Here is an 11,338-nt window from a genome sequence, read left to right on the forward strand (position 1 = left end):
CTGGGGTGGCACGCATGCCCTGCGCCCAGGGGTGGGGCCAGCCGCCCGCGGGGGCGAGCCGGAGCAGGACGCTCCATGGGGCCTCTGAGGAGCCTGCCTGCCTTCTCCCCCTCAGCCGTCCTACAGCTGAGGGGGAGGCGGTGGGCAGACCATTTGGGCACCACGGAGCCTGCGCGCGCCCAAGCCACAGCATCTCTCCCAGGAGAGACGGATGGCTCAGGAGCGCTGCAGGCCCTGTGGTGAGTGCTGCCTGGCATTTTGTCACCCCCTCAGTGGTGACACCCAGGGCGGACCACCCCCACTGCACCCCCTTCCTCTGCCCCTGGGAGTGAGAACATAGTGCAATGGAAACACCTGCCTAATATCCTTTTTTTAAAAAAAAAACCAATTTATTATTATTAAAATAATTCAACATTAATACATACATGTTATGAATATACAAACATACATTTCATACAATCCTTTAAAAAAAGAAAAAGAAGTAGAAAATTGGTTTAAAAGTGTGTGAAAGAAAGGAATAGAAGTGGAAAGAAATTGCAATTGAGTAGATTGGAAGTCTAACACAAGGGTGGGGTGAGGGGTGAGGGATGGTGGTGGGAAAAGGAAGTATCTGTGTTCACTAAGGGCCAAGTCCCTTCAATGTGTGCTTGTGAAATGAAAACATCTGAATCTCTACATCATGTTATGTTTATCTGCCCTTTGTACAGTTCAGCCCGTGCTAGTATACTAAACTCCATAATCCAGCCTATGGCTGACAAACCAGTAGACCTACAGCTTGCCTGGGTTCTTCAAGATGTGGATCCTTATATTACCCTACAGGTTGCTAAATTCCTAACAGCCGTCCTCTCGTACAAGAGACGGAATGGAATGTTGCCTGATTACTGATAGCTATAAGAATTTTCTATAACGACATCAGATATTGATTTTAGTGTAGTGTAAATTTTAATCTTAATCTTAAACTTTTCTTATGAATGGCTAATATTTGTCCTTGTGAGTTGTGAACTGTGTTATACTATTTGTGGCTTGTACGAGTCCGCTGTTTTATTGGATTTGTTTTGTTGTGTTGCATTTCATGATGGGCGTAAAGCCGAATAAACATTTTGATTGATTGATTGAAGTATCTGTGGGATTGAGTGTGGGTATGTATGAATATTTTTAACACCTGCCTAATATCCATTGGCAGGGAGTTCCAAAAAATAGGTGGTCACGCTAAAATATTGATTCCTTGCAAATGTGGAACCAATATCAGATGCCATACAAATACAGCAGAGTCTTTGACTAGAATAGCTTCTCTTCCATCCACCAACCTATTTTCTAGATATTAATCCAATTCTTTTGAAATGCTATTTTTACTGATTCATCAATCTGCTCTGTGTCAGCTATGCCATTGTTTCGGCACTCTACCTTTCTCCCCAGCCCAGTTATTCTTACCGTAATTTGGCCGCGATGAAATGAAGACCCCCTTTGCTGAATGCAATTTCAATTAATGGTGACAATGCACAAGCTGTCCCTTCTTAACCTAAAGGCAGCCGATTTCCACATTTTGACATTTTCATTATCTAAACTGTCAAGACTAATCTGGAAGGGAATAGAAAGTTATGATTGGGAAGGAACTGCTCACCCATCTTGTAATCTAATAATTCATGTTTCTAAGAACACACCATGATGGCAATATATTTTATAATTATTTCATCTCGTTAACAAAGGCTTTTAATGTTGAAAACTAGGGCTAGTGTAAGGAACACTCATTAAATGTCCCCACAGACCTAAAAGCGTTGGCAACCCCCAACTTTTGAATCAGTCTTCTTCACGTGTTTTATTTATGGGCAGTGGAACTGATGTCCAGAACAGACAAAAGAACATAATTCTTCACAGAGCATGTAATTATACTAAAATGTGGTGGATATAGTAAATATGCATATCTCTGATGAGGAGCCAATACACCCTAGAGCTTTGGGAGTTTGCCTTATACCTGTGTTCCCCAAGGTTATTTATGTATGCTAGTACTGCAGCACATGTTTTGTTAGCCCAAAAATGGAAAACTTAAGTTGACAGAATGTGCACAACTTGCAGACTTAATCTATAGAATAAGAGAACAAGTACATACCTTTAAAGAAGATTGGAAAACATCTATTGAATATATGGGGAACAACTGTGTACAGCTGAAAATGCTGGCAGCGTTAAGATAAATTCAACCGTGTAAACAAGTTATGATGGATGCAATAATGGAATGCTGAATGTTTTTGTAAAATATGCAGGGATTTATGATATGCAAAATGAACTATGGAAAGAGAAGAAGGGGAGGCATTGATATCTTAAGGATGTAAAATGAGTATTTTAAATTGTAAACAGAAAACTTAATAAAATTATGTACAAAAAGAAAAGAAAAGAATGTGTAGAGTAACCAGCCTGATATAATCAGCATGCTTGAGTCTAATTAATACATGAAAGGGTTAATGCCATAAAGTACTGGTAAGCTGCCCTGCCAAACTTAGCCGATGTCACTTCCTCACCTTGGGAGAAAATGGGCAACCAAGTCTTCTGTTGTACTCAGTCTACATGTGAATTCAGTGTCTGAGAAGCTCTGAACTGCTCCCTCCAGCTGCATGGGCTTTTGTTCCAGATAAGAACGGAGTCTGAAACTAATGTTTTCCTATGGTTTAGGAACTTTTATCATTTTGTAACCAAGCAACGTTTTACTGCCTGTGCAATTTTGGGGGACTGCCATATGGAAAAAGCACATGAATCTAACCTTTGAAGAGTTTTGTAAGTAAACCATTTTATAACTTAGCAAATGTGTGGTCTGCCTTTGTGCTAGGCAACCTAGCACAACAGCTATTAAAGTAGGAGACATTGGAATTCACATTTTAAAGGTTTCACAGCCTATATTTGCCTGCCTTTATTTCCTCCATGTTTTGCAGTTTTAAATCTCTGCTGTGGTTCGCCCACAAAAGTGTCAGTGCCCTAAACCTGGGTTTTGGCTTCTAAGATTGCCAACAGAATGTTTTTAAAAACGGTGGTCTTCAAAACTTCAGGCTGAAGGTCCCCCAGTAAGCTTCATAGCTGGGTGGGGATTTGAACTCAGATTTTCCAGGTAGAACACTCTAACCATTTTGTCACACTGGCCCTGGATTTGAAAGTGATGCTGGTGTACCTGAATTGGGCTCAGACTCTCTTTCAGTCCTGATACTGGGAAAAGCTAGAGGGGAACGCAGAGGGGCTGCCAATTTTGAAGCGACTGCCACATATTGATTTCCCAGCTCCCTTTTGCGACAACAACGTCCCTGAAACTCCATTGTGTGCCTGCTCCCATTTAGCAAAGACCCAAGGAGAGGGGCTGCATTCTCCTGTGGCCTCAGCCAGTCATCACAATGAAACCTTATTGAGTGGTGGAGAAATGGAATTAATGAACAGATTCTTCCTGCAGCACGAAGGGGCTGAAAATAGTATGCCTGCGCTGCAGAAGTTCTTCACGAGAGAACATTTCATTCCTACATTTAAAATCCGAGTTAAAAAAGAAAGGTTTCCACTTGCTTCTGTTCCAAAAATACAGGTTCAAAACTTCCCGTCCCCCGAAAATCGAATCGTATTGTTGTAAAACTCAGAACCAGCATGACTCATTTCAACAAGCATAGAGCTCTTCTTTAGAGAAGCCATGAGACGAGATTAAAAATTATAAACAACATTCCATAACTGTGTGTAACCGATGGCAATAAATATATCCAATATGTTTAGGGGCCACTTTCGGACTGTCACTGAATGAAGGAATCTTTATTTGCGTCAGCCATCGGCCATAACAATAAAACAGCAATATGATATACAAAGAATAGAAGTAAAAAGTCAATTATATAAAATACATTTTAGGGTTTTGAGTCAAATAGTGGATCTTATTCTGATTGCCCCAGCTAAAAACCTTGCAAGCTTTCAAACTGTCACTGTTTTGCTGGTGGGATTCAACCCCACCCCTTTCCATAGTAGAAATAAATGGTTTGTTGGTTTTCAAACATTTACAAAGGTGATAAAATAGAAAGGAATCAAAAAGTTGCAACACTGGTGGAATCTACGCGCATGTTAAAAACACTGTGAAAATCCTTTTTAAAAAATTTTTGAAAAATGTTTTAAATTTGCTGTAGCTCACTGTGGCCGTCTAGTGTCACAATTTGTTTTATTTGCAGCTGTATAACTCAGTCCATTGGCACCCTTGAGAAAAACTGGATCTCTGCACTTTCCTAAATAACACTGGGCAACACTTTTTTACTTTTTGAATGTTGTCTAGATTTCTACAACTGATTTGGGGTATTTTTGCACTGCTGAATCAGGAAATGGCATCCGTTTCTCTCCATCAGGTCAGGTTTTCTGTAAACTGAATGGTGGGCATTGATAAAGGTAAGTACACGTAAATTGCATGTTGCTTCACCGTTTTTTCAAACTTCAGGGCTTAAACTTCTGTTTCTTGGAACTCCTGGAATGCTCAGCGGCAGGGAGGTCTCTCTTCAGAGTCCAACAGTAGTCAGCCATCATGACTGCATCCCAGTGACCCTAATACCTGGTCTCGATCTCTTTCCTGTCCTGATGGAATCTCTCCCCCTGCTCATCACTCATTGAACCCAGGTTCTCAGGAAACTGGTCCATATGTGAAAATAGGTAGTGCATCTTGACACTCATGTCGCAGCCCAGGTTTCTGAAAGCAGTCAGCATGTTGTTGACAAGTTCTGCACAGTTTCTGGCCTTATTGTTGCCAAGAAAGTTCTTCACTACCAGAACAAATGCCTTCCACGCTTGCAGTTCCACTTCGTTCATTGAGTTTCCGAACTCTGGATCTCTGATGAGCTGACGGATCTGAGGACCGTCAAAGATGCCAGCTTTCAACTTCTCCATGGTCAATCCTGGAAAAGCCTGGCACAAGTAAGTGAAGCAGTCACCATCCTTGTCCAGAGCCTTGGTGAACTGCTTGATTAAGCCGAGCTTGATGTGCAGCAGTGGGAAGAGTATTCTGTCTCTGTCCACCAGAGGGTCATTGATGACATTCCTTTCTCTGCAAGGAACCAATTCCTCCCACACAGTCCAGTCCTTCTTCATGTAATGCTGAGCACGGTCCCTACTATCCCACATGCACAGAAAACATGGGTATTTGGCGAAGCCAGACTGTTGTCCCAACAAAAAGTTCACCATCTTCAGGTCCACACAAAGAAACCACTTATGCTGATCATAACCAATTTTCTCCAGCACATACTTCACCGCTTCATAGTTCTCCTTCAGTGTAGTCGAGTGAGCCAGGGGTATAGAGGCAAACTGGTTGCCGTTGTGTAGCAGAACACATTTCAGTGATCGCTTGCTGCTGTCAATGAACAGTCTCCAATCTTTGGGTTCGTACTGTGGCACTCCAAGCTTGAGCAGAAGTTGCGCAATATCTGCACAGTACACCAACTCCTCCTCTTCCGAGAAAAAACGGAGGTACTCTTGGTGCCTGTTGCGGAAGAAGCTGATGCGAGCACTGTCAGAGAGGAGGTTTTTTTCCTTCAATCTGGATGCCAACAGTTCGGCAGAGTTCTTTGACTAGCTGAGGTCGCGAACTAGATCATTCAACTCCTTTTGGGAAAATGGATGTGGAGCATCATCTTCAAGAACCACTTCTTCTTCATGTCCTTCAACACTGGAGGCATCTTCATCACTAATGTCAGGAAGTTCTCCGAAGATAGGCACTGGAATTTCATCACAATGAGCTACAGGACAACGTGCTGTTTGAAGATCAGGATACTTTGTGGGGCAGCTGCCCCATTAACTTAGTTTTGATCCCCCAACTTTATGCTTTGCTGGACCAAGATTTCAAGGTTTTATGACTTCAAACTGATCCCTTTTCGACATAATCAGACCTGAATACTTCTTGTCAGACCTGAATACTTCTTGTCATTAAAATAATCATTTCCAATCAAAACAATTATTTGACAAGGCATTTAACCCCCACCAACTTCTTCTAAAATGCTCCACACAAGCGTACATGTGAACAAAAACGTAAAAAAAGACATGTGGCCATAGCTCAAAAACTTGACCTGATTGAGCAAAACCAATGTGATTTTTGGATACAGTGCATCAGATTCATCCTAAATCAGCTGAAAAAATGCAGACAACAAATTTGTTGTTGACCAGTGTAATGCATGTAGTTCAACTATACATTAAAATGAAATGGTTTTTAAGATTTTCGCATGTCAGTGTTCTATTGTTTTGTTCTGTTATGACAAGATGAGTCATAGGTGGAAACATCCCTAATATTAGAGGGGGAAACTATTATCAGTATCTACCTCATGGTTTGTTTCCAACTGTTTTTTGAAAGTTGCTAACTTATGAGTCTCTAATTTATTTTTCTTCCAGCTATAAACTTTACCCTCTTAATCATCTCTAATATCCCTCTGGATTTTTTTAAATTGTAGGCCTTTCATTCTGGTTAATTATTATATGACTCCTTGATGAGCTCACATGGTTGATCAGATCTGCTATTATATTATCCATTTTTCTTTTAAGTTCTTTCTTAATCTCTTTAGTCCCCTTTATATTTTTTAAGCTGATTATAGAATTGTAAAGTTGGGGGACCCGGGGGTCATCTAGTCCAACCCCCTGGAATGCAGGAATCTCAACTAAAGCATCCATGACAGATGGCCAATCATTTGTTGAAAATTGCCATCCACTTATTTTTAAATTCCTCATTTAATGGAAACATGCCTTGTTCTTTTAGAAAACTCAAACCTCTTGGGATAAGAGTCTTCTTGCAAGAATCCCACTGTGCTTTAGGTTTCATATATTTCATTTTTAAGAGCTCGTATTTATCTCAAAGAGCTGATGCATTAGGTATGATCATTTGGATTACTGCAATGTAATGGGGGCTGCCTTTGAAAAGTGTTCAGAAACTTCAACCGGCTCAAAGAGCTGCAGCCAGATTCTTAACTGGGACTGTTTATATGACTCCCTTGTCACAGCAGCCTCTCTGGCTGTCAGTCTGCTTTGGGGCACAATTCAAAGTGCTGGTTATGACCTATAAGGCCAACATGGCTTAGGTCCAAGCTACCTGAAAGACCGTATTCCCTCAAACAAACCTGCCTGTGTTTTGAGATCTTTGGGGAACTCCTTTCTCTCAGTCCCAGCACCTTCACGGGAACGCTTGGTGGGAATGCAGAACAGGGCCTTCTCAGTGGCTGTTCCCACACTTTCAAACTCCCTCCCTAGAAAGGCTAGACTGGCTCCCTCCTTGCTGTCCTTCTGCCAGTGAAGACGGTCTTCTTCCAACAGGCTTTGGGGAACTGACTGCTTTTAATGAATGGGCTGATGCCATGCTGTTTTTATTGTAATTCACTGTATGTTTTTGATAGAGATTCTCTCTCTCTCTCTCTCTTCAGGTCACGTATCCACAGCAGGAACCAGGCAAGGAATGACTGCTGGGAGGAGTGCAGAAAGAAGAGATGTCATGGTATGCATGCATCAGCATAGCCAGACACCTCCATCTGCCCCAGCTGCAACAAAACATGTCACTTCTGCATCAGTCTCTACAGCCACAAGTCTCCAAAAGTTTGACTTCACCCCATGAATCTGTCTGGGGAAAATCTGGACTTGTACAAAGATAATTATGAGAAATTATGGAATGAAATCAAGAGAGATTTGGAGATACGGTCAAATTTAAAATTGTCATTAATGAGCCGGATTTCAGAGGTTAAGATGAATGTGTTGCCAAATATGCTTTTTTTGTTTCAAGCCCTCCCAATTATAGACAATGTGAAATGTTTTAAAGAATGGCAGAAAGCTTTATCTATATTTATCTGGCAGGGGGAAAAACCCAGAATTAAATGTAAATTACTTACGGATTCTAAAGAAAGAGGGGACTTTCCCTGCCAGATTTGAAAATCTATTTTGAAGTAGCAGTGCTTTGCTGGATTAAAGAGTGGATACAACTAGAAGATACTGATGTATTAGATTTGGAGGGATTCGACAATGTGTTTGAATGGCATGCATATTTATGGTATGATAAGGTAAAGGCCCATAATGCATTTAAAAATAATGTAATGTGGAAATCGTTGTACAATGTTTGGATAAAATATAAAGATCTTTTAGAAAGGAAGACGCCCAGATGGCTTTCACCAGTGGAGGCAAAGGCCCAGAAAAAGTTAAATATGGATACCAAATGGTTCAGATATTCAGATTTATTATTGGAGGATAAAGAAGGATACAAGCTAAAACCATTTGATCAAGTTAAAGATAAGTTAAATTGGTTACATTATTACCAAATTAATGAATTGTATAAATTAGATAAGAAAAACAGTTTTGCTTCTGAAAAATCTAAGTTGGAGACGGAGTTGTTGGATACTAAAGTTAAAAATATGTCTAAAATGTATAAGTTACTGTTGGAGTGACATACAAAGGATGAACAAGTTAAATCAGTGATGATAGATTGGGCAAGAGATGTATGACATAACATAATGTTTGAGGATTGGGAAAGATTGTGGAAGAAAGGGGTTAAGTTCACTGCATGCACAATGTTAAAGGAAAATATAATGAAAATGATGTATAGATGCTATTTGACTCCTGTTAATCTAGCAAAGATTTATCATAACTGTGATAATTTATGTTGGAGATGTAAAGAAAAAGAAGGAACTTTTTATCACATGTGGTGGACCTGCCCCAAGGTGAAAGACTTCTGGGAAACGATTTATAATGAATTGAAAAAAATATTGAGATATACATTTATTAAGAAACCAGAGGCCTTTCTTCTTGTAATAACAGGTTTGGAATTGCCCAAAAAAGATGTTAAATTATTTTTGCATGCCACAACTGCTGCTCAAATTTTACTAGCTAAAAAGTGGAAAATGCAAGAAATACCAACTGTGGGAGAATGGCAGGTGAAGATGATGGATTTTTCGGAGCTAGCTGACCTGACCGGAAGAGTCCGTGACCAGAACGAGGAGGAGTACCAGGAAAAATGGACGAAATTTAATCATTATTTAGTTAAATACATTAATTGGAAAAAGCTTGCAATTACCAGTTAGGCTTAGGATTTAAATAAGTTATGTGATGAGTTAACATGTTTAATGATGAGTTGGGAAGATAGAATGATGTCAAGAGAATAAGTTAAGTTTATAAGAATTTTGATTTGGAAAACTGTTAAAACGATATGCATTGAAATTCAACTAGGGGGATACGAGGAAGTCACTCAACAATGTTAATAATATTAGTTTAAATAAGGTTATGATTTATGTTTGTTTTTGTTTTTTGTTAGTGTGTTTATAATTTTGAGAAAATCAATAAAAAAAAATTGGGGAAAAAACAAAAGTTTGACTTCACCCCTGAAGGCACACTCTTCCACTGTCTCCTTAGACAGACAGATACTACACAATTTTACACACACACACATACATATACTGTATATTTGTTGTTGTTGTTGTTTAGTCATTTAGTCGTGTCCGACTCTTCGTGACCCCATGGACCAGAGCATGCCAGGCACTCCCGTCTTCACCGTATATTTACGTAATATTTAATTCTATCAATATTTAATTGTGTGTTTTTTTCTTGTCCCCCCCCCCCCATGTTTTTAGATGTTTTATTTTTCTGTAAGACACATTGAATCCCTATCAGGGAAAAAGGGAGGGTATAAATAAATAAATAAATAAATAATGCTGTTGAAAAGGAGGAAGTATCTAATAGTTGTGCTATCAGTTCTTCTGTGTAACTAAATGTATCTATTTCGTTGGCCATCAGGAAACCCACAATACAGGTTGAACATAAAAGGAAATATATCACATCAAACTGAAGACATGTGATTAAAAAGAAAAGATTGGGTTATAACTGTGGCTGGGGGCGTCAGAGAGACAGCAAACATCACATTTTTGCACACACAACAGCTAAAGAATTCCAGGATGTCAAGGGTAAAGTGTTAAAAACACAACCTACACCCACGTAAGTCAGATTTTTACTGACAGAATAGTTTCCGAATTTCAGAGTACCAATCCTGAAATGCATGTGAACATGCCGGATATTTACTGGTTGAATACCAAAATGGAGAAGGGCAATATTTTGGGGGGCAATATTTTAAGGAGCAGGTGTTCCATTAGAACACATAACATAACCCGGTCTCACTCTTCAAAAAGGGTAGGAATCACTCTGATGGTGTGGGGGGCAATGTGAGTATACTTCTATAAACAATCCATCTGGTTGGACCACAGTCATTGTTTCTGACATGCAATATGACTTTTGTTTTCATGCTCTCTCTATGATTATCCTAAATCTTCTATAGAACCCTATCAATATCAGTACCATGATAGTCCAGGGACGTAATTGGTCTCAGTTACGCTAGTGAAGTGCCGTTTGTAACTTTTCGATCCTTCCTTAATATGAACATTTCTTTGCAATGGCAGCCTGGTTAAGATTGATTTTCTTTTCCCTCTGTTGCTTATCTCAAGTTCATACGTTTGGCTTCTGTTATTGACTTTCATGTTGGCTCATATATCATCCCATTGAGAGCGCAGGCAAATCAATGTTTCTCACTAAACATATGCAGCTGAATTGCTTTTTACATGGAGAGCGTTTACCTGCATTCAGGAACAGAAATCAGTAGGACTCATACTGACATTGTGTAACCGGCAGCTGTATTCTTAACTCCACTGAGGTCTGTGAAACTATTCCAGTGGCTGTAACTTAGCACAGACTTCGCATCCTTTTCTTCTTTCTATTGAAAAAGAGAGCGTACCTTACTTTGATAAGGAAAGGAAGGCTTTTTGAGGCCAAGCGAAAAGCTCTCCTTGAATATTTCATCCCCAGCTGGTGTCAGTGAGCTCATAGCTTATGATATCAATGATTTTGTAGCTTTAGGGAAAATATAGGTTTAGCAAGGTTCAGGGCAGATGATAGCTTCCCCTGCTTTCACCATAAGCTCATTTTGCAGGTTTTTATTGTGTTTAAAGAACCTGCTAGACTTGTTTGCCCAAAAGAAAACAGGGAATGAAAAGAAATGTGCATGCACAGAATGGAAAATGAGGCCTCTCTATAAACACAACCAACTATTTTGAAAGCTATTATCTCCAGAATTGTAAGAATTGCGATACCTTGCCAAATCACCACACACACACACACACGGTTGTCAGTTGAAGTCGGCGTGTTTCTGCTTCGTTTTCTCCTGTTTCCAACAGACTACATGCATCTGGAAAAAGTGTGTGCACGCATACAGACAACACTCATGCGCACATAAGCTGCATTCTCACATAGTGATAAGCCAAACAATGGCTTCGCTCAAACGTGTGAACGTATTGATTCCTGTGAAGGAGACTGCAGGTGTTTTATCCATCTCCTCCCCAGGCTGTTT

The 11,338-nt window shown here is 39.9% G+C and overlaps 1 long non-coding RNA gene across 1 annotated transcript in view; it reads right to left on the reverse strand.

The window, feature by feature from the left end:
• LOC309325847 overlaps positions 1-9,494 on the reverse strand; it is a 262,622-nt gene extending 253,128 nt beyond the window's left edge. The window contains exon 1 of the long non-coding RNA XR_014150069.1: positions 9,403-9,494. This is a non-coding gene — a long non-coding RNA (uncharacterized lncRNA). The remainder of the gene's footprint in view (positions 1-9,402) is intronic.
• Between the last annotated feature and the right edge of the window lie 1,844 nt (positions 9,495-11,338).

Source organism: Podarcis erhardii (genome assembly GCF_964252035.2).
Source record: "Podarcis erhardii genome assembly, chromosome: 12".
Classification (NCBI taxonomy): Eukaryota; Metazoa; Chordata; class Lepidosauria; order Squamata; family Lacertidae; genus Podarcis; species Podarcis erhardii.